The sequence below is a fragment of the Podarcis pityusensis genome (genome assembly GCF_964106645.2).
Source record: "Podarcis pityusensis genome assembly, chromosome: 1".
NCBI lineage: Eukaryota > Metazoa > Chordata > Lepidosauria > Squamata > Lacertidae > Podarcis > Podarcis pityusensis.
In genome coordinates, this window is record NC_138028.1 from 78,648,291 (window position 1) to 78,673,406 (window position 25,116).

A 25,116-nucleotide genomic window follows, 5' to 3' on the forward strand; every position below is an offset into this window, starting at 1 on the left:
GGTTGCTTTTGTTAATGGTGCAATTTCATCCTCAGCTGCCTCCTAAAATACAGTGACATACACACATTCTTGGGAATAACTGGGTAATTCCACGGAGCTCAGTTTTTAAGCTAACTGGATTCTAACAACACTTTATGTAGAACAAAGCATGCTTGATTCACTTAGCACTGCAGCTGTGTAAGGCTGAGCTGTTAAATCCTGGTGACTAAAGCACAGCAGTAGCCAAATCCCTGCCTTCCACTTAGTTTTGTTCACATGTGGTCCTGAAAACATACAGTACATCCATTACAGTAATACCTCCGCAAACGTCCGCCTTGTCTAGCGTCCATACCAGCGAACGTCCGCGGCAAACCCTGAAGTACCGGAATGGGTTACTTCCAGGTTTGCTGCTTGCGCATGCGCAAAGTGCTAAATCGCAAATGCGCAGAAGTGCAAACTGCTCCACGCACAGATGTAGTGCTTTGCCCTGCATCCTTTTCAGCTAGCGGCCGGGGCTCCGGAACAGATCCTGGCCGCAAAACAAGGTACGACTGTACTTGACTGGCCAATAGGCATCATGTAATTTACCTGCTTAACGAAAATTATGTGCATCATTATTTAAATGTAATCTGTAAGGGAATGATCTAATTTTTCCCCCCAAGACAACAGTAGTGAACTCTTGGTGCACGTAGGAATTCTCCTGTCTTGACAGCAACCAACATTTCAGTGGTCTCTTGGTGATCCTTCTGACTGGCACACTATGAAGAATGTGTGGCAATGTAGCCATGCAAAGAATGTAGCCAGGTAAATATCAGGACAGCTTTGATTACAAGTAATGTAGTACAGTACAAAAGAGAAACTGCAAATAGCATTAGCAGATGTTCTGAAAGAGAAAAAAGCAACCGGAATTCACAAGTGGCACACAGCTATCTTTTTCTTCAGTTTCTACACACATCTGTGTCTGAAGTTATAAATAAGTTACACTGAAGACACGTTAATAAGAAGCATCAGTTAACATATGTAAGTTTCATGCTGTTGTTTCTCTTTTTTTACAGTATTTTTCATATTTACTCAGGAGTAAGTCTGATCAAGTTCAATGTGGCTTACTCCTAGGTGAGTGGTATAAGGCAGCTACAAATGAAAAATATAAAACCTCTCCTCCATAGCCAAGGTTTCCCGTTCAACCCATGTTTCATATATCCAAAGCAGTCCATGTTTGAGTTTACATGTTCTAGCTATTTTATGGTATTTCCCCTCTCTGTAAATTAAGTGTAAATAGTACAGGTTTATAATCTCAGATGACAAATATTAAACCTTTCTCCCCCTCACCAACCCTACCACTTGCTTGATTTCATTCCACCACCATAAAATGTGCCTATGATCTAAAGAGCTATTGTATACTTTTGCAGCATTTCTTCAAGCTAGTCCCCATCTGTCTCCATAGTATACTAGAGGAGGGTGCAGTACTCCCTGGTAGATTCTCGTGAATTACCTCTAGCTGCTTTAGAGGACACCTTGCCAGAACTACTAAAGTAAAGTAATTTAGCCATTGACAAGCTGAGCAACCATGAGTCTTGCAGGACTCATAGTAGATCAATCTACTGTATGGCTGTGTAATTACTATCTTAAAACACAGCTAGCTCGAACTTTTTCTCAATATGGATTGATGCTGGGGGGGGGGGGATGCATCAAAATGCAGCATTCCATCAGAAGCAACAGGATAGATATGGATTGTGGCCATCATATGAACACTGCTTTACAAACCAGCATTGGGAGTACTTTGGGTGCAGTACCTTGGGTAAACAGAAATGTGTACAGAGCCAACTTTTAAAAACCTAATTATTCTTTTTATTGACGCTGGTAGAGCCATTTCAGCTAAACAATTTGTGCCGTGTAGCTTAAGAAAGCTACTGGAGGAATGAAACAGTGATGCAATTTGGACATAAATTCATGTTGATGTTGACACCTGGAAAAATATGTACTTGTGGATTCTGAACTATTTCTATTAAATCCACATCAAATAACTCACAAAATGTGTTCTTCCCCACTCTTTGGGGCTTACCTGCCTGCGAGTGTTGGTTCAGACTGTTTTCAGACTCCTGCTGGTTCAGCTCTTAGAACAAACCCCAAGCTTAGCACATCAAGATTGACACAGAATACTGAACCACATTTAGAACTGAGTGAGAACAGACACACCCTGCTCCTACTCTTCATAAGAAATTGCAACAAAACAAACTTCAGTGCCCTACACCATTTCTAACCAAACCAGGCTTACAAGAAATATTGCTTCACTTAATCATCACCATCTAGCTTTAGGGAACATTAATACAGGATTAGAAGTATCCCACGCTGTATAGAATTCTTTTCCATACAACATTAAAGAACCAGGTTGCATAAATTGGAGTCAATGAGAACCTTTTTCTACATCAACATGAAGCCATTCACCTCAAATACAGAAAATTGCATGGATCTTCTGCCTTTCACAAGTTCACTGGTGCAGCATACAATTTGTTAATAAGTTGACCATACTGGTAAAATGAATATGAATTTGTCCTACAGCATTGCACAATTGCAACAACTTTGATTGCAAAAAAAAATCTATTGCGGACCTCAGCCAAAGATGATGCTGGGGTTTAGGGACATGTAAACTACCTTTTTTTATATTTTCAGATCCAATGTGTTTCAAACTATTGTAGAAACAAGGAACAGGGAACTAGTAACCAACTTCAACACTGTTTGTCACTAGATTCAGTGGAACTGGGGCAAGGACTTCCAGTAATCAACAGGAATTGCACTCCAAGTGCAAAGAGACTTGAACTTTTCAATCATTTGAGGAGCAACCATTTCCAGCTACCTCCAAACAAAGCAACTGCAACATGTGGTTCACTTTACTTTTTTATTCACTGCACATTTTGCTTGCAAAAGTATGTTCTATTTGTGGATACTTCTAGGCTTCATCAGTTGCTACATCCTGTTCAAAAGTATACAAAACCACAAAAGTGTAACCAGGAGACTAAAAACCAAGAAAAAATCTCTTTTGTGCATGCTAAGACACATTTATCAAACGAATGATAAAGAGACACTTCAAAGTGTTGCACTGTGTTAAGAAATCGTGACAAAGCTGTTTCAAGTGGCAGATCAGTTTAGTAGAGGGAATGTAGGGCCACTTCAAACATTTTAAATACAGCAATCCTATACTTATGGGTGAATGACAAATTTCCATGTGTGCACTCCACTCCACAACACAATATACAGTGGTACCTCAGGTTAAGTACTTAATTTGTTCTGGAGGTCTGTTCTTAACCTGAAACTGTTCTTAACCTGAAGCACCACTTTAGCTAATGGGGCCTCCTGCTGCTGCCTCGCCACCGGAGCACAATTTCTGTTCTCATCCTGAAGCAAAGTTCTTAACCCGAGGTACTATTTCTGGGTTAGCAGAGTCTGTAACCTGAAGCGTCTGTAACCCGAGGTACCACTGTAACAGGAAAGATGAGACATACACATGTACCCTCATTACTTGCATACCTCTGATTTCTGTGTTACTAAACAATAAATTGAAGCAGGGATACTGAAATATACTCAGAGTCGCAAAGTGATTTCATGCTCTTTATTCAGCTCATAGTGGTGAGGAGGAATGAATGAAAGTCCCCTCAAAGTATCTGCTTTATATACATTATTTTCACAATGGGCCGCACATGATTGGCTAATTCTGGGATTCTACTGTAAGCCAATCAGGTTGTGGATTCACTTATATCTGGAGCATGATTGGGTGGTTCCTGCCAACCAATCATACTGCTGCATTGTTCTAGGACCAATCAGACCGCTGCAATTTGGATCTATTGTTCTAGGACCAATCATACTGCTGCAGTTTGGATCCTATTCAACTCAGTACATAACAGATACTTATAATATAATATGGGAGGCAGAGTGTATGTCCAGCCCTACCACAACTACAAGATTGCTACATTTTCAAATGTCTGAATTGATGCAAATATCCTCATAACAAAAGTATTCCCAATCTGCACATTTGCTTTAGTCCAATCCTACAAATGTCAGCTCAGAATTAAACTCCAGTAAGTTCAATGGGGCTTACTTCCTGGTAAATGTGTAGAGAAAAGCAGCCTACTTCAGGATTCATTCACGTGTTATAACATACAAAGTAAGCAAACATGCAAGTGAACCAACACTTTTGCATTCACTGTGTGCTGGAACATGCAAAAGCCAACCTGAAAAAGCACAGGTCTGGATTTTCAGATTTTCCATAAAGGTTTTGAGAACCACATTCTCCGAAGATCGTTGATAGAAATATGGGATAGGTATAAAAACCTACTTGAACCAAAAACTCCACACTGGTTGTCTCCATTAGAGGTTATGAGTGTCAAAAAAAGAGATGAGAAAGAATTGGATTACATATGGAAATTTGATTGTTAAAGAAGGGGGGAAATGGAAAATGAAACCCTATGAAGAAGTAAAAGAGTTGGTATATGACTGGTTGCATTACTTTCAAATAAATGAAATGTTTAAAAAAGATCTCAAAGAATATGGATATGTAAAGAAAGATTCTAAATTTCAATTAGAAATAATAAATAATGAATATAAAATTCTATCTAAAATGTATAAGATATTGTTGGAATGGCATACAAAGGATGAAGAAGTCAAATCAGTTATGATACAATGGGCCAGAGATATTGGTCATAATATACAATTTAATGATTGGATAAAATTATGGAATGAAAGTATTAAATTTACTGCATGTACTGCATTAAAGGAAAATGTTATGAAAATGTTATATAGATGGTATATTACACCAGTAAAACTAGCAAAAATGTATAAAACATGTAGGAAGTGTTGGAAATGTAAAGAAAAGGATGGTACATTTTATCATGTGGTGGGAATGTAAGAAAGTGAAAAGCTTCTGGGAGTTGATATATAGTGAACTGAAAAAAATGTTGAAATATACATTTGTTAAGAAACCAGAGGCCTTTCTCTTAGGAATCGTTGGAAATGAAATAAATAGAAAGGATCATAAACTTTTCCAATATGCAGTAACAGCGGCAAGAATATTACTGGCCCAGAAATGGAAACAAGAACAAATACCAACACTGGAGGAGTGGAGAATGAAGTTGATGGACTATGCAGAACTTGATAAACTGACTGGGAAGATCAGATATCTACGAGATCAAAAGTTCATTGAGGACTGGGGAAAGTTAGTTGAGTATTGGGAATGTATAAGTGATAACGAAATAACGTTAGTGGCATTTAAAGAAGCTCTGTAATAACATAAGAAATATTGTAAAAAAGGAAAATAGAAGCGGGGGGGTAGGCATAAAGGCAATAGCAAAACTTGGAAATGTGTAATTAAAGAAGATATAATTCGGATGATTGGCAGAGAGGCTGAAAGAAGTCTAAAAATGGAAAAATTTATAGAAATTGTAATGTGGTGTGATTTGTATTTTCTTTTGATGGAAAATTAATAAAATATAATTACCAAAAAAAAAGGAAATGCAAGAGGAAAAAAAAGAGAAAGCACAAGTCTGTAAACCAAAATGTACATGACCAGTTGTGGCCAGGCCCCGACCAAGACATGCTGCTGCTACAAGTCACGTGCACCCGTGGCCAGCCAAGTTATTTTGGCATTTTAAGCAGAAAATCCGACAGTCATATCTCCCCCTCACTAGCAATAAAAATACAACAAATTAAATGATTTATCAATTTGCTGCCTTTTTATGACATTCAAAATCAGCTGCCTGAGGAAGTTATCTCACCATGCCTAATGGTAGGGTTGTCCTTGGTTACAACAGTAACCAAAAGTCAATTACAACCAATGACTTCACCTCTGAAGACAACAGTGTTCATGTTACAATCACAAGACCCATTATATACAAACAGGCAGCGTTCGAAACTCCCATTGTTCTAGGCACATTTTGCGACTGGGAATTTCATTAGCGTGAAAAATTGCTGAGCTCAGGGTGCAGTACTGTGCCTACGATTTCAAATTAAAACTGCCACTGCTGACGCTGAGGGCGTGGGAGGAGAAATTCCTGCCTGCTTGACTTCCAAGAAATCACTGCAGCATCAGGCAAGCTGATAGGTTCTGCCTCTAAGCTGGCTTTACAGTAAGGCAGCAGTTTGAGGGACCCTCATAAGAATATTAAGGGGGCACGCAGGGGAAGCATGGCTTTGTTTTTTGCAGTCTTCAGATGAGGACTAGATCATGTGAAAAATGAACATAAGATTTTAGCTGCAGTTCATTCATTTTAAGCTTTGTATTCTTGTTATAAAAAGTGTGCCTAAACATTCCATTGTGGTGCCCATAACCTAGGTTTAAGGTGCCATTTACCTCCTAGCTTTTATATCTCAGTTTCTAACACTGCAAACAGGTTATCCAGCGAAGTTGCCCCACTCACACAAGGACTTCTGCTTGCACATCAGAACTTACCCTCTCCCCACATGCCACCATCCAAATCTGCTCAGAAGGGTTGGGGGAAACCACAGAACAAATCTGGGAGGCACGTGTGGGGAAGAGAAGTTGGCGAAGTTCTGTTGCACAGGTGAAAGTCCTTGTGCAAACAAAATGACTGTTGGATACAACCCAATCAATTTGTTACATGAAAGTAGTAATTATCACATGACAAACATGGTTATGGAAGCAACTGAAAAGCGTCAGAGAAAAGTTGCGTAAGAATAGTCAGGTTATTTCAATTCTTATATAACTGCTAGAACCCTATGGAAGGGTCATGCCCCTTCCAACTACTTCTTGGCTACCTCAAGAAAAATTGAGGCCTTCTCACTAAAACTGCCTCTGCATATTTTTCCATGATCCTCAGTCACCCCGCCTTATTCAGGAAGATTCCCTGGCCCTCAGGACAGATTTTTCAGAATGCTCAGAAAGAATGAGAAACTCACCCTCTGCCCACTCCTTCCTCTGACACTTCTCAGGATCTAAGCAAAAAAGTTTACATGAAAACCTTATTCTATTCCAATTCTTTCGACAGAGATACACTACCCCCCACAAAAACACTTTTATATATTGTAGACATCATGAATGTATCATTCTCTCGTGGATTAGAAGGAGTATGGAAAGCTACAAGCTACAGCATGTAAGACTTAAGTGCAAACTTAAGTGAATGCACACTCCAAAGTGAGAATAATCACTTTATTGAGAATGAGTCAGACACATATACACACAGTGAACATGAAAATAATAGGATGACAAATCCACTTCAGTGGCAAATTGTTTCTTTTTCTGCAGAAATCCAATTTGCTTTAGTGTCAGTGAAATGAGTATCTCTCTGTTGATGTTACGCTTACTGGTGGAAACATTCCACACTTTGGAAATGGGTGCATTAAAACAGTATGTTGTCTAATGCACCAACATTAAAACAATACTACCATATTTTTCGCTCTATAACACGCACCTGACCATAAAACGCGCATAGTTTTTAGAGGAGGAAAACAAGAAAAAAAATATTCTAAACGAAACAGTGGATGTATGTTTTTTGTGGTTCATGCAGGGATGCTGCTAATAATGCAGGAGAGGGCTTTAAGGGGAGAAGGAACACGCGTGGGGTGTGTGGAGAAGGATGCTGCTAATAATGCAGAAGAGGGGTATAAGGGAAGAAGGCTCCTCTCCTCTCCCGCTTTGCTCCTTTAAAACAAGCAGGCTCTGCTTCTCTCCCTCCTCCCTGGCTCAGCTCGCTGAAAAGCTTTGTTGCTATTTAGCGAGCTGAGTGGTGAGGAGAGAGGGACAGAGAGCACGGTTGATTTAAAGGAGCCAACCAGACAGGAGCCGCTTACACCTGTGTAAGCGGCTCCTCTCCCGCTTTGCTGTTTCAAAGCGAGCCACAGAGGAGGGAAGGAAGGGGAACCATGGATCCTCTGCTCACGACTGCAGCAGATCCCCCCGCCATCTGTAGGCATTCGTTCCATAACACGCACAGACATTTCCCCTTACTTTCTAGGAGAAAAAAAGTGAGTGTTATGGAGCAAAAAATACGGTAACTATGCAGCTGAGTGCAAGTTTCTCCTGCGTCCCGAAAAGACCAGATTTCCAATTATGTTGAAGAAAAAGTAGTGAAAGTGACCACCAAGGGAAATAAAATGTTGCTAATATTTCCTCTGCCTCCCATATAATTCAGCCAAGAGCTTTAATGATGTTAACATTAACAAATGGCACAAACAGAAAATGTATTGCTAAAACTGAAACTATACCTGGAGAACCAGCTGCAATGCTTGAAGATTCTCTATGCATCACTAGTAAATCTGAAAACAAGGCTCATACATGAAACTGTAGTTTGATGGGGTCCCCTTCCTAACACATCCACATATATTGCAGGAATTTGTCTTTAATGGACAGCTGGAGGGGGGAATTAAATTGCAACCCCAAATGGCACAGTGTGTTCACAGAATAGCACCACTCTACAGTTTAATATCAGGGGTGATACTGGGAATATGTTCTTAGGCAGCATCTGATCTAAGTGCCTGGCATCCATTGGCACAATTCAAACTATTTCAGGATAATGCATGGCACTAACACAGTTGTCTCCATCCCCCAACACTTCCACCTGAGAAACTGTGATTGTAGATTGTGATTTCTCCCTCTACCCCCAATGTCAGCCACTACACTGTAGGAGCTTGATTATTAGGAATGTGTTGCTTCCCCGCCCCCCACTTCTCTATTTCATAGAACTGGAAAAGATTAAAGCCCAATCTCCTTGCCACAAGAAATGCCAACCAAGGTGAGCATAGTGGTTCTTCACCTTTTCCTCATTTATATCAGATCCACAGCAGCTAATGCTGTGCAGGACCCCATCTGTTCTGTTCATGACGTGCTACTCTATCACCTTCCCTTTTATATACTCCAACTCCATTATTCTGCTTTCAGCTTTTTATTTCCTTTAATCCTGTTACCTGGATGAAGACTTTGGTCAAGCCCCTTCTCCTGGGCTGTGTTTGGAGATTCTGCTTCATACCAGCGTACAGAGGTCAGAATCTAAGGTGACATGATGGTCTGGTACAAGAATGCCAATTTTTAAAACCAAGTGACTATCAAGAACGGAAGATTAATGAACAGCCCATCAGTTTACCTCTCTAAGCCACAAAATGAATGCATTGTGTTAATATTTCATTGACCTCACTAGGTCCTTTGTACTCATCTTAGATGGTGCTACATAAAGAAGTTGCAGTACAATCCTATACATGTTTATTCAGAACACCCAGGAAACTAGGTACAGTATAGGTTTGCAATTTCAAACACATTTGGTAACATCAAATGTCCTGTAAGTGAAAAGACACCTATCTAAGCAATGGGACTTCTCTTTCTCTCCATGCAACCCTGCAATCTGAGCAAATGTTGGGGAAGACAGAGGGAGAGGAAGTCCAATACACAGGCCTTGCACTAATAGGACAACTTTGTTGAATATAACACAGTGTTGTCATCTAACTTCAGATGAAGCAGTGCCTCTACTGCAGTGGAATAGGCCCTCATAATGGGAACTAGGAAGTGAATTAAACTAAATGAAATGGGATGTATCACAGATGCAGATTGAAAATACATCATTTCCTTGCCATCATCAAAAGCAGTTATAAAACATCACAGGTGATGCAGTTATAAAACATCACAGGTGAATCCTGCTGAGATGGTTCAGGCTAGAAAGAAAGGTTCTGAAAATCATGAAGTTATTTTGGTGGGTTTTTAATAACAGATTTGCATTAACTGTTTAATAACTGCAGTACATTCTAGCTCTCCCTGCCACATAAACTCTTTCTCCCCTATAACACTTTCTAACAATATTCCCTTCAGTAGAAGGGAACTTACTTTCTACTAATTCACTGTATAGCTGACCCTCCCCCAAAACATCAGCTAACTTTTTAACTTAACTTTAATTTCAATTAAAATCCTCTAGATTTTAACATCTGCTCCTGTATTCTTCCATTCACAGTACACAAGGCTCTTTGTACCTAACAGTTATTGAACTAGGGAGAGATTAATATTAACACACAATGTAGCAAAAACTTGTCACCTGGAGAAAGTATCACATGTTATTTATGCAGAGAGAATTCTGTTTTATATATTCTATAGGACTCTTAAACAAATCTCATGACATTATCATTGATGGAATTCTGCTCAATATGTTTTTTTGCAATGGTATTAAATATTATTGTCAAATACCTCTATAAGACACACAGCTTTTTAAAAGGTGCTAAAAGTACATATCTCTAGTCCCAATGAAATTGAGGCAGTACATGTGTTCTTTTAGATAACAGAGGACAATGATACAACAGCAAATATGTTACTTTTCAAAATGAGAACTTGGAATTCCAATCCCATGAATCTGATACCATAATCCTGACAGAGGCAGATTTAGGGGAGAGCAGCTGGTTCAGTTGCACTGAGCACGGAGCCTCAGGGGCACCACAACTATGATGTAGAATAGAAGGTGCAGGGGGCCAAATGTTCGTGTTGCACAGGGTACTGCTGAAATTTGAGACCCCAAGGTTCGCCACTGACACTGACTCTTACTCTAATATTGCATTTGTTTTCAGATTACTTGCAATTCATATATATACATGTACAATATACATTGGCAATCACCCAAACAAATCTCTGTGAACACCACTTCAAGATACCATTCACAAAGATGCTCTCAGAACTGAAGCTACTTCTTCCCTTTATCTCCACTGGTGATAACTGAAGAAAAGCACTGTTCAAATGGATATATACACTTTTCTCTTTCTTCATTTGTATTCACTCTTCTGTGTGTGAGCAGTACAGAGATGAAATAATTATGCCTGGATAATTTCTGCATGAGTACTTAATGTGCTTTGCCAATATTTTCTGTGAAAGTAGCCTAGGAATTACTCTGCGGCATGATTAAGTACCTCATATTTGCACGTTTATAAGACCCAAGTAATATGAAGGCCTAAGTACTGCATTGTGTAATTTATGTTATCATGGTTGTAGTTTTGACTGTTCTTTAGCACCAAGAGAATAAATCTCACAACCTTTCTCCCTACTGCAGCAGATGAGGAATCACTTAGAAACAGTGGAAAAGGCAACAATGATTGCCACTGCCAGATATACAGTGCTTCCCATATTTCAACAGAATGCCATTTAAAAGTAACTCTGAAATATGCTACCAATCACCTTCTCAGGCAGGAATGGTCTTAGTACACAGGGGTGGCTAATTCATGACCCTCCAGATGTTGCTGAACTCCAGCTCTCATCAGCGACAGGTAACATACCCAATAGTCAGGGATGGTTGAAGTTGTAGCCTGTCATCATTTGGAGAGTGACAGGTTTCCCATCACTGCACTAAATTTACATATACTCTGTGTGGCTCATAGAACCACAGAGGTCCGGCACCTAGGGTATTTGACTTGGTTATTTGACTTGGGGGCACTGGCGGGGAGAGACCCCAATCCTTGCTCAGCAGCAAAGCTCATTGGATGACAATGTAGAAATAGCTCCCTAACCCTACCTGCGGATTTGTCAGGAGGATTTCTTTAAAAGCATACTACGCATGCTTGAAAGAGGAAGGGGGTCAAAATTAATAAACAGAAGTAAAAACCAACATCATGAGGCCTGCCTAAGCCAGATTCAGTTCTTGCCAAATGATACTTTTATTCTGAAGGGAGAGATCAGATAAATCAGCCAACTTTCAAGCACAGCACTGATCAGTTCTGTTAACATTTGAACTATATCTGACATTACTTCTTACTCTTGCATTTACTGTGTGCATTATGTACAGAGGAACATTTCAATAAAAAGTGTATAAATATTGAAAACAGTGTGGGATCATTTATCAGAATTCAGGCAACTCCTCTCTCATGCACATGTGACTTGTGCATGCTGTTTTTGGCACCAACAGGGGGGAGGGTGGGGACAGAATGGGGGAATCCCCACTTGCATGCACCCCAGTGATGTGTGCAGTGGCTGGGAAAGGAACCCCTGCATAACTGGCAATTCCCATGTATAGCAAACCAATTTCAGAAGTCAGGCTTTCATAACAAAATAAAGTAAATGCAATGTTTTCTTTTAATGGAAGTGAAACACATAAGAAGAAGAAGAATTTGGATTTGATATCCTGCTTTATCACTACCCGAAGGAGTCTCAAAGCGGCTAACATTCTCCTTTCCCTTCCTCCCCCACAACAAACACTCTGTGAGGTGAGTGGGGCTGAGAGACTTCAGAGAAGTGTGACTAGCCCAAGGTCACCCAGCAGCTGCATGTGGAGGAGCGGAGACGCAAACCCGGTTCCCCAGATTATGAATCTACCGCTCCTAACCACTATACCACACAATTTTGCCCTATGCAACCAGCCATAAGACGACGACAGTTGAAAACTTGGCTTCCAGGTGGAAAAATCAAAATTGGAAACAGAATTGTTAGACCCCAAAATTAAGAATTTATCAAGAATGTATAACTTGCTGTTGAAATGGAACACTCAGGATGAAACGGTGAAATCAGCTATGATTAAATGGGCACAAGATGTTGGACACAACATCATGATGGCTGACTGGGAACAGTTATGGACCACAGGTATGAAGTTTATGGCATATAATGCCTTAAGAGAGAATTTAATGAAAATGATTTATAGGTGGTACGTGACACCAGTCAAGCTTGCAAAAATTTACCATCTGCCTGATAATAAATTTTGGAAATGTAATGAGACTGAAGGTACATTCTTTCACCTTTGGTGGACGTGCCCAAGGATTAAGACATTCTGGGAGATGATCTATAATGAAATGAAAAAGGTATTTAAATATACCTTCCTGAAGAAACCAGAGGCCTTTCTCCTGGGCATGGTCGGCCAATTGGTGATGAAGAAGGATAGAACTTTCTTTATGTATGCTACAACAGCAGCAAGAATACTTAACGCAAAGTATTGGAAGACACAAGATTTACCCACCCGGGAAGAATGGCAGATGAAGCTGATGGACTACATGGAACTGGCGGAAATGACTGGCAGAATCCGAGACCAGGGAGAAGAGTCGGTGGAAGAAGATTGGAAAAAATTTAAAGACTATTTACAGAAACACTGTAAAATTAATGAATGTTAGAAGGATGCTGGAATGAAGTTATATGGCTTTAGAAGATGTTATAAAGAATTAAGTAAAAATAGACTATTAATGGGCTAAAGGGGGAAAAAAACAAGGTTCCATTGTGTTAAGATAAATTATAGGACAAAAACTGAGAAAGATGGAAAGGATTTGCTGAAATAGCTAACTGAACTAGAATACAAAAAAGGGAGGTGTGAGGAGGCCGTCGAAACAAGTAAATGAAAGACAAGATATGGAAATATGGGATGTGTTTTTAATTGATTCTGTTTTTGTTCTTGTTTTTGTTTTGTTAAGATAAGCAGTGTTTTTTGTTTTTTATGTATTGTATTGTTTTGCTTTAACTCTTTTTTTTGGTAACTTTTAAACTCTTAATAAACATTATTTTTAAAAAAAGAAAAGAAGACGACAGTTGAAGCCACTGGCCCTCAGAAGTGAAGAGCTCCATGCTAATAAAAAGCAAGCAGAAAAGATTGGCTCCAGCCACCCTCTGGATGAGCCTCTATTATGAATTAATTTGGTTGAACACACAAATGTACCAGTAACTTAGAGAGCATCCAAAACACAGCTTTAGTTGTAGAAAATTCAGTTGGCAAGTTTGGCCTCAATCCTGAATCTCTAAATTCTGTGAGAATGAAGAGTGCCCTGTCACAAGATTTTGTAGTTTAATCCTTTTGCACTGGCAAGTCAGTGGGTGACCTTTCATTCAGCAAAGAGACTCTACAGAAAGGAGTTAAGAAGAGTCAGATATCATATAAAAAATAAGAAATGAGGAACTAGCTAAATTTAGAGAAGCTAAAACATCTCCAGAGCTGCAGTTCATGTAGCTGTAGCAGTTCCTGCAGCTATTTTTATCAGATATGTAGCCAAATATTTCCACTTCCTATAGCCCTCTCTAGTATGAAGCATGCAACATGTGATTTAGGTGCAACTAATAACTTGGGTTACATAAACCACCTCCAATATTTAAGCCTTACACTCAAGAGCCTAACATTCGCAGACAAACTAGCTCAAAAACTATTCATCCTGAAGCACTTATGCACTGCAAGCATGTAGGACTGAATGAACAGAAAACTAAATGTTATTCACTGTTGTCTGCACTCCACATATACCATAGTAGTTTGGCAAGTCATAGTTTATTACCTCCCAAGTCTATATTGAGAATTTACACAGCAAGCTTAGATAGCCAAAAGGACAGTGTTACTAGCTTCTAGTCACTAAAAAACCCCAAAATAATGAATGTGGAAAGATGAAAGCAAGCAGGCAACATTTATATCGAAGTCTTGAAAACCATTGCAGCAGTTTTAATTCCTCCAAAACATCTGGTTTCAAAGGGAAAATATAAGACATTTAATTACATGCCTTCAGAAAAGTTAAGAAATTGCATGCACTGTTGATCATGTTATTATTCAACGTAAGTAAAACTAAACTAAACCTCCTACATAAATACATTCACCAGCTGCCATCTCAAACTTCTTAGAGCCCGGCCTTTGGGAGCAACTAAGAGACAGGCGTTATGTAGTTGTGAGCAAGCCACTGAGCAAGTCCTGTCTCCGCAACCAGTAGAGATGAAATAATCAAAGAAGACATTCTTGGTTGATCTGAGGGAGAACAACAGGAGATAACAGTTGTTCCCTAAAGAAGGAAGAGGTTAAGCCATCCAGGCACAACTCTGTAGCCATCTGTTACTTCCCTAGTTTCAGTAAAATCAAAATAAAAAATGCTATCAGAATGTATACTGATATTCACAGGGGTTTATTGGGGGTTTTGTTTTTGTTTTGTTATGTTATGTATTTTGTATTCTCATTCTGTATTTTTCTATTCTGTGATTTTCAGATATACGAATTTAATAATAAAAATAAAAAGTGTACAAACAAGAAGGAATTTGTATAATTTCAGATCAATGGAGACAGATTCAGAAGTTCACAGATCCACATGACTGAAAAAAAGTCCTGTGCATAGCAGATGATGTTGATATCCATTACACAGTACAGCCTCAATCTTCACCATCCTCTCCCATCAGAGCCTGTGTCTTAGAGAGCTGGAAGTGGCTTGAGTTCATGCACCAAGTCCCAGTCCAATCATAACTCAATTACAGAATTATATAGTATTTTTTCACCATATTAGCTACAGAATTCACCCAGTGGAGTGGGAGCAACATCTATCTAGCACAACGAAAGAGTCAGAATTCCCCCCCCCCCATGATCTGTGAACAGCATGTTGGCTTTATCCCTGAAGCTCTATGAACATGACATTTGTATAACAAGCTCCAGAGCTATGATCTTAACAAGTTTCTAGTCTGATGTACTTTAGAACTGGAAATGTTCAAGAATTCCCACATGACAAGCTCTAAATTGAAATACCAAACTACAGCAATAGTTAGACCCAGTGAGAGAGCTTCAGCAGTTGGAAAGCAGGGCACATTTCCCATTAGTTCAGTAGCTGACTTAAATTTATGTGTAGAGTTGGCTTTGTCCCTCTTGCCTCTTGATTTTCTAAGGAATAGATTAATAATTTTTAATATATAAAGAGAGGAAAACTGGGTGGTGGGGGAGAGAGAGAGAGACCAGTTTTCCTTTTTAAACAACAGGGCAGAAACAACCTAGAGGGGAGCTAGACTGAGCAGTACATTACAGTATACAGGAGTATATTTGGCAGTAGCTAGACCTGCATTAAATGATGGTGTTAACATCAAGGAAAACTGGCTCAAAAAATAAGGCTGGGTTCTGTCCATCCAGAACCACAATCAAGACTATATTCCTTTGTTTTGTCTGAAGAAATTTTGTATAGACGATAACTCCATCTGGGATTTATATATCCTTTGGGCCTCTTGCAATGGATACCACATGCTTCAAGGACAATTTCCCTGGATTAAAGCCAAGTAACTTCCAAAACAGGGAAACTCTGTGCTGCACTAAAAGGAATGAGTGCTTAATCTGCTCAACAGTGGAGGGTCCTGCTGGTTCATGTGTACATCCTTGTCAAGACTAAGTATTTGATTTGAGTGAAAGCTATTAATGGTTTGCAAAAGGGCTAGAATAAAATTCTAAATCAAATTATTCTGACAAAGAGAAGAATGCTCCACTTTTATTTCTAGTACTAAAACAATGCTTTTAAATTTTTACATTTCCTAACTCCTTTGGAATAGTCAAACTGCCACAAAAGACTAGCAATTACAAATGTGCAGAGGGAAGATGTGTAGTTGTGTTGTGTGTTACTCTAACTCCCATTTATTATGGGAAAAATCTAGCTAATTGCCCTATGTATTTATGCAATTCAAGACTTCATAGTATCTTGGATTCATAAGGACATTCACAATAAATCCAAATCAGGCATTCTCTCAGTGCTTATTTTCTTAAAGCCATTTCCCTTAAACATCTGCTAGTCATGTAAAATACACTCATGTATTTAATTTCTTTATTTCTTAAACTCCGAAAAACCCTCCTTTTCATTACTAAAAATAATTGTCAACTGAACTGTGGATTCATAATTCAATAAATTCAATGCCAGCATTTTTTTCAAAGCTAACACTTATACCCAAAATCAGGTTTCACAAATTCCTTCACAGAAAAGAGCTCTCGGTTATCCTCTATTAACACCAGACCACAAGCAGGCAGATAATTTTACTTTGAGTCCAAATATTAACTTCATCCTGGAAATAAGTCTTGTATCATTCAGACTACAGTGCCATTAATAGAATTAGCAGACACTTTAAAAAAACACACAAAAAACTGTTGTACAGATTTAGCACTTCATGCTGATATTTGCTGGAATCGTGTCAACTATACTCATATCCTTATTACTCATTTTTGTGGGTAGTTTTAAATATGTTATAAAATCAGGGCAGAAACAAAGGAAACAAAATAGACATGCTGCCCAAATCCACTAGTACACTTTTAGGAATAAGTAAACTTTAGGAATATGTTCAACCTTTACTGAACTAAAACAAAATTTCAAGCAGTGCTGGGCTTGGAACAGTGGGAAGTGTGTTGCTCATCCCCAGTGATGCCAGAGTCACCATCTAACACGTACTTGTAACACTAGTAATACAGATTTATGTGGAGCAGTGCTGATAGTTCCTTTAAATAACTTTGTTTCTGGTTTCAACTGCCTCCCAAGATACTGATTTATATATATATATTATAGGGTGAAATCCATTTATTGCAATACATGGTACAGTATTCATCTAAATAGTTGTGTTAGCACAAGGAATAGCACCAGGATTTCCTCACTTTCCTCTCCCTGCACATGCCGCACACAATCCCCAAATCTGCTCTGGAGAGTTAGAAAACCCCCAGAACAGATTTTGTAGGGTGAGGGGAAAGAGATGGAGAGAACATCCTGTCACATAAGGAGAAATTATTGCGCTGGCCTAACGTTCTCAATAGCAGTACTTTGAATAGAACCCAATGGGTCTAACTTTGAGTAGGTCTAAGTTAAATATATCACCCACTCATGATTATTATTACTATTGCCAGGGACAGTCATTCCCTTTACGCAGTGAACCAAGAGTATTCGGAAGCAGCATGAGAGTATTCTTGGCTGGCACAGCTTTCCTTTTTGAGATTAAAACCCCCCACTGAATGAACCTTTACCAAGGTTCCCAAGAATCTCGGATATGACACTCCTCATGCATGTAAATTGTTACAGCATCCACATAATGTTACTGTCACCCAAATTTCAACCTGTATGCCCCCACAGTTTAATCCAATTTATCCTTTCAACGGGAAATCTGATAAGTTTTTTTTTTTGGGGGGGGGGAGTTGCTAACAACCTGGCCTGCTTGCAGTATTAAGCCTTCATTTGGAAGGATCCTAAAAAGATAACCATGACCTATAAAATGAACACAAAACTCGTATGAAAATTGAAGACAATGCCTTTTAATAAAACTTCTAGTAATGAGATAACAAACTTTCACCAGCATTTGCTGATCCAGCAAGATACCTCACCACAACCATTTCGAATGCCTTATTCTTTGGGACCACTTTTCTTAACTAAGCTGCTAATGATTAGGAGCCTCATTCATTCATTTTTGAACAATAGAGACTGGCAATAGGGTAGCAGTCTTTTATTATTACTCCTACCTGTGAAAGAAGTCCAGAGAGAGGACTCTGTGCAGAATAATCCATGTTCTAACTCATGTATGTGCACATGCTGTGATGTAAAAGGCAATTTCTACAAACAAGCAGCTTGTCTCCAACAGTAAAACCAATCGAGACAGTGGTCTACCAGGAATGTTATGACATCAAAATGATTATTGCTTTCCTCCAATTACATTTCCTTCTACAGAAAGCAGCATTTCTATATAAATCAAGCATATAACAAAGGTTATAAAGCTGCATCACATAATGCAAAAGGACGCTGGAAGTCCAAAGGCAGAGGAGTCGGCATATATGTACAGAGGCAACAGCATGATAAGAGTAAGTTAATCCCTTCAAAGTCCCCTGCCACATTTACAGTTCATCATTTATAGTAATTCATGTAACTGGTTTTGACTTCAGAACTCCTAGTGACAGAAAACACACATATTATGCAGTAATTACCTAATGCCTCTTAATCCAATATTGTCCAAGCAAAATGGATCCAAAGTGCTCATGGCTACTTAGAGTTCAAAGAGTTCCTTCATTAAACATAAAGCTATTTTAGGTGATTTGAAAACATCAGAGAAACATTACCCAGGTATAGTTATCACCATGCACAATAAAAGTAAGAAGATGTAGGAAATGCTCTGATGCATCAGAAGAAAAACATATGCAAATAAATCGATAAGGTCTTCCACATGAACAAGGGAGGGAAGATAAAAGGGAACAAGAAGATTGCTAGGATGTTAATGGAATGGCGCCTGCACAATTTTTCAAAACCAATTGCCAAGAATACTTTTGCACAGCAGGGATGACTACTTAAGAAGTTGGGGAAATGATTAAATGCAGAATCCATTATCAAAACGCAAGGTAAGAAAACACAAAGCAGAACACTCAGCAGCATGTAGTAGACTTTTGGCTAATGAGAATTGCCACTACAAATGCCAACCAAAATCCAGTTGCTTGGGGTAAATAAGTGCACAGCCCCAAAGCAATGTTGTTATGAAAGGAAATATGTTTGATGACCTCGTAATCAAAGAGATGTGTGTGAATGCACACAGCTAGATGTATGCATGTGGACTGCTTCACACACTCAAAACTTTTAAGGCCCCCCTACAAAGTAAGTCTCAAAATGTGTGAAATCAATGCATGATATTCACACTTAACTTGTCCCACAGATCCACACAACCAAAATTCACTGGATTATGCCAGAGTATTTGGTACCTATCCTATTACTGTGTATTGTACTCCATGTTTTTAAGGATTTCATTAATAAATAACCCTTGGTTCATGAGCTCAAATATTCCATATCATTACCTCCAGTGCTTATTCCATTATTAAAGTAATAATGTATCAAAAAGACCTCAGTCACAATAAAGTATGTGAGATGTCCTCAACTCAAATCTTCTCTTAAATGTCCTCAGTGTGTTTTCCCTCCAATTTACAAGCTTTGCCCACCCTGGTTTATACAATTCTTAACTATTTGACACCATACTGCAACAGTGCCCTGTATTAAAATGGTTTGCAGTGGATGAGTACCATTATTTGTGAATATTTTTTCTATGCAACTATTCCAACCACAGAAAAAAGAACTGTATAATGTAGGTTCCATTACTTAGCAATGTCTCAACTAAAGCCAGAGCCTACTATTAGTCAAAGGAAGAAATGAAAGCCCCACTAAGCATCGAAATAGACAATGAGCCATTTTAAAGTTTCCACTGCTTGAATGTATGTATTCATACTGGCTTGGGCTTTTCTGGCACAGAGACAAACACCTGGACCAAGCCCTCTCACCTAGGAGGGTTTGACTACCCACTGCTGTTTGCTGGTCTTTGCAAAAAGGTAACAAATAACAATTCACCTATGGCTGTAGAAATGTGCTTTACATGGAACCCTGCACATTTGAGGGGAACTGTCACTACATATTATTTTCTGGGTGTTCAGAGAAGAGAATGCAGTCTTTTTATGCTCTGAAAACCCCATTCATGCCTTCCCTCCAAGGGAAAATTAGCAGATTATACTTCTGCTTTCTTATCTACCCCGACAAATCATTCCTGTAATAAGAATTTAATAAACTCAGTACAACCCCTTCTAGATGTGCCAACTACAGCACAGAAAAGGTCACAACTCGACGGGGGAAAACTATAGGTCCTTCTAGCTGTCTCCTCCTCGCTCATGCTGCGTGTAGTCACAAGCATCTACTTAAGGAAAGAGCAGTTCGTCCCTGAACATCATCTGCCTTTCGTCCATTCATAGCCTCCCGGGACAATAATGCAATGAACTTATATTCCTTCCACTTTACCCCCAATGCCGGGCTTCTTTCCACTCTCCACAGCCCAAGCCAGATGAGACCTACCCACAATCCCACAAAAGCTCTCCAAGCCCCAGGACTGCGCTCCACATGCACAATAGCACAACACACCCAATTCCCCAAGTCCGCCAACATCCAGATAACACAAATTCCATCCTCCCACTATGGAAGCTCACACCCTCCTAGCCTCGCGTGCACCCGACTCCCCACCCCCACCCAACAACACCACACACACACGTAAACACGCGCTCTGGTCGCCGGGCACAACTAAAACACGAGAACCGTTCACTATTATATGACACTCCCCCCCCATCCACCCTATAGCACACACAGGCGCAGAGAAGGGAGCAGCCGGCCCCGCACAGTCCTCCCCTCGCCTGTCAACCAAGACCACCCCCCTCCCGCTTCCATACACACGGTAATGCATTTATCCCGCTAAGTCCTTTCTCCCCTCGACAGACCCCGCGCGCACGCCTCCTGCCCTCATCCCCGCACAGCCCGCCCTTCGTAGCGGCGAACACACAACACACACACACACCCGTCGCCTTCTCGGAGCCCGCGGGACGGCGGCTCCCGCGCCCCTCTCTGCGAGGGACGGCGGCGGCAGGAGGACCCAGAAACATCTCCCTCGCTCGCCCCCGAACGAGAGAGCGAGAGGCGCCGGCTCCCCTCTTCTTACCTCAGAGCGGTGGGGCGGTGGGCGCGCGCCGAACCGGCTGCTGGAATCCGTTCCTCCTCCTTCGCCACGCTCTTCATCCTCCTCTGGCAGAGGATGCTGCTGCTGCTGCTGCTGCGGCCGCCGCCGCTCTGTATGTGTGTGTGCGCGCGCGCACGCCAAGAGGAGCGGCAGCACAAACAGTCTCCGCCTCGCACAATGCGAAGCAGCTGCTCCACACACGCGCACGCGCCCCAGTCTCTCTCTCTCCTTCTGACTAAAGGAACTCGCCGCCGGGGCCTAGAACCTGCGCGGGCGAGCTAAAGGAAAACGTTACGCATGCGCGCTGTGAGGTTTCATGGGAAATGTAGTCCTTTTCCCCCACAGACCGTTCCTTCTCTCCCCCCGCCAGCGCCGCGTGGCTTCTCCTCGCTGGGTGTCAGAACTTACCTGTCTCTGCTTTTCTTTTGTTTTAACTAGGCTTAAGTTTGGCGAGGAAGTTCGTTTCCCGCAAGAACAAGTCGGATAAAACGTTATATCTTAGCTCAGACGCTCACTGTTGAGTAATAATCTATAATGGCTGAAAGGAAAGCTTGCAGCGTGAGGGGGAATTAGCTCAAATGGTAGAGCGCTCGCTTAGCATGCGAGAGGTAGCGGGATCGATGCCCGCATTCTCCATTACATTTTTGCCTGCCTCTTCCTCTAGTCTATAGTACTCAGTTATTGTTGCAGCCCCTCTAACAATACTATATCAATGGTCAAGCCTACAGTTGTAGGAAAGAGCCTTCTATTGAGGGGCTATTGAGAAATTATGGGGACTGCTAGTCTTGTTCTTGTTGTATGTTACAGCTGGTTATGATTTTCCCTTGTGGAAAATTCAAAGCAAGAACAAACAAAAACATGCTCTGCAAGCGAAAAGAAGGCAGTCTGCTTCCTTGGAAATAAAATAAAATAAATCTAGACCTCGTGACTAGTTCTATTAATCCCAGTGCATATAATATTATTTCATCAGACTTCAGCCTCATAGTTTACAAATACAGAACTGGCGCCACTGTGCTTCAAATGTATGCTGTTTAATAAATCCAGTTAGCAAGCATTGCACGTTACTCTCAGTTGCAGCAAATTATTAAATCTTAAATGCAATTCTAAGATCATCAGTCAATTATAACGCCCTGCATTTAAATATAAAAATGAATACCTCCGTGACTTATGTAATCCTTCACCTGCCAAAATATATAGTCCGCAGCTCATTATTTCTTCCTCATATGATTATTTCGAATTAGCCAATCACGAAGCTTTGCTCATGTGCTATCCAGAAGAAACCTCAAACATCACGCTGGTCCGGGGTATCTTGTGCGCCCTCTGCTGGACAATTCGGCAACGTTTCTCTTGTCATAGTGTGCGTAGGGTAGGGGGCTGAGCCCTCCCCAATGTTGAGGGGGCTGCCATCCCCCGAAGTTTGCCGCCACCGGGCAGCGCTTGTGTGCTGGTGGGGGCAGGACCTACAGATGAAAGATTTTATCCATCCTATGTAGAACTTTAATTTCCTGTGGCTAGATTTAGGTAGGTAGCAGTGTTGGTCTGACGCAGTCGAAATTAAAAATAAAAATAAAAATTGTCCAGTAGCACCTTGTTGTTGTTGTTGTTTAGTCGTTTAGTCATGTCCGACTCTTTGTGACCCCATGGACCAGAGCATGCCAGGCACTCCTGTCTTCCACTGCCTCCCACAGCTTGGTCAAACTCATGTTTGTAGCTTCGACAACACTGTCCAGCCATCTGGTCCTCTGTCATCCCCTTCTCCTTGTGCCCTCCATCTTTCCCAACATCAGGGTCTTTTCCAGGGAGCCTTCTCTTCTCATGAGGTGGCCAAAGTATTGGAGCCTCAGCTTCAGGATCTGTCCTTCCAATGAGCACTCAGGGCTGATTTCCTTCAGAATGGAGAGGTTTGATCTTCTTGCAGTCCATGGGACTATCAAGAGTCTCCTCCAGCACCATAATTCAAAAGCATCAATTCTTCAGCGATCAGCCTTCTTTATGGTCCAGCTCTCACTTCCATAAATCACTACTGGGAAAACTAGTAGCACCTTAGAGACCAACTAAGTTTGTTCTGGGTATAAGCTTTCGTGTGCATGCATACTTCTTCAGATAGTATCTGAGTATCTTCAGATAGAAGAGTATCTGAAGAAGTGTGTATGCACACGAAAGCTTATACCCAGAACAAACTTATTTGGTCTCTAATGTGCTACTGTACTGGACATTTTATTTTATTTTTTTATTTTACTGTGGCTAATAACTGTGGCAGCAAATAGAGTTGTATAAATATTTGGGTGGGGTAGGGTGTGTGTGTGCCTGCTACCTCCTACTACTCCTTGGAGTCATCCCTGGTGTGGATATGTGTGTGAACATTTAAATTCGTATTCAGCAATGCAGAGGAGAACTCATCCTTCATTGGCCTAACGAGGTGAAGTTCTAACTTCCTTGATAAGTTCTCAGAAATCATAGGCAGGTTCCCAGACTGGTTGCAGAGTTTTGTTTTCCATTGGTCATCTATTTTTTTTACTGGATTTGTACCTTTCTCCCAAGGCACACAAGGCGATTTAACATTTTAAAATGCTAAAACAGATACATTAGATAAAATGTAAAGGCCAACTGGGAGCTGACGGGAAGAACTCCCTTGCCTGGGCTCCCTCGCTCTTCCCTTCCCTCAGGGAAGACAGAGCTCCAGGGAAGATGGGAAAAGAGATGCTTCACTGTCTCTCTCAGGATTTTTTATGGTTCCTTCAGGAGCTGATGGTATATGTATAGAGATTTGGTCCCCCCCCCCCGCATTGGGTTCCTGTTTGTTTTCCTTGCTCATTTGCTAAAGAAGTCAAAGCTGAATTTGATGGCAAGATCTTCCTATCTGTTTCTACTTTGACACCAACCCATCTAACAACTCAAAACACACTGCTTCTTCAGTAACATTTTACAACACAAATCAGACAGCTCTCTGGATAAATCAAAATAAATGCTGGAACAAATGAATTCACTTAACAGAGATAATGATAACTCTTCCAGAAAAACAATACAGACCATCAGTTGCTGTTTGAAGGTGAAGCATAACCTTAGCAGGATTTCCATTGGACTGGCTGCTGATTTATTAGTGAGCCATATTCAATGTGTTAGTATTCATATATGAAGCCCTTAACAGCTTGTGACCAGTTTACTTGAAGGCTCACTCACCCACTTCAATAGTTGTCTTTGTTACGCCTAAAATTGTTAGGCACTGTAACAAAAATTAAAAATCATACATGCCCTTCCCACAGACTTATGGTCTAAAGATTCCATGTGTACGCTGTCTGCTTGGTAAGTGACTATAGGACTCCAGGGGCCCAGGGTTGAGTGTTTTCAGCCCAGAAGTTCACTGAGAAGACTTGAACTGGCAATTGTCTCTCAGCCTTATGGGGAGGATAAATTGGGCAGGTGAGAGCCACGTCCTTGGAGTTCCTTGGGTCAAGAAATGATTGAATAAAACACAACCCCCCTGTGATTGCTGCTCACAAGAGCCAACTCCTAGGGACTGAGGGGGCTTTGTCCCTGCCCCAATAACATACCGGTATATGGGGGTGGGGGCCTAAATTGATGGGCATTGCCCTTCAAGCGGTATGTGTGCACCGCATCATTTTATGTAAGTGTTGGCACCCTGCTGCTGCTTATAGACATATTATGCAAAAATCCGCTTTCACTGTCAGGACAGCACCTGCTGCAGAGCGGCTGGATGACAGGAAGGTGGTGTTGCTCTTTTGAATAGGAAACTGGATGCCGAGGAGGAAAGGCTGCTGGTAGCTGCGCATTCCAGACGCCCGCATGAGGAAATTGCAGCCTTCAGCGGAGAATTCCAAATAAACAGTCCAACACTCTCCCTTTCCTACAAGCAGCCAATCACATTTTGAATCGCTGCCGTTCCAACCAATCAGGAGTTGCCGTAGAGCTGTAACTAAGCCTGGCGCGTGACTGGAAGGGTAGAGAAAACCCTCGGCTGTGTCAGTGCG

The 25,116-nt window shown here is 40.8% G+C and overlaps 1 protein-coding gene across 2 annotated transcripts in view; it reads right to left on the reverse strand.

Moving 5' to 3' along the window:
* Positions 1 to 22,338, reverse strand: part of LOC308459857 (uncharacterized protein) — a 99,158-nt gene extending 76,820 nt beyond the window's left edge. Inside the window, exon 1 of one of the 2 annotated variants that reach the window (XM_080975587.1) lies at positions 22,284 to 22,338. The gene's annotated coding sequence lies outside the window, so the exon portion shown is untranslated. Of the gene's footprint in view, positions 1 to 21,109; positions 21,336 to 22,283 lie in introns of those variants that run through there. The other variant, XM_080975586.1, reaches the window with a different exon arrangement.
* Positions 22,339 to 25,116: the final 2,778 nt, after the last annotated feature.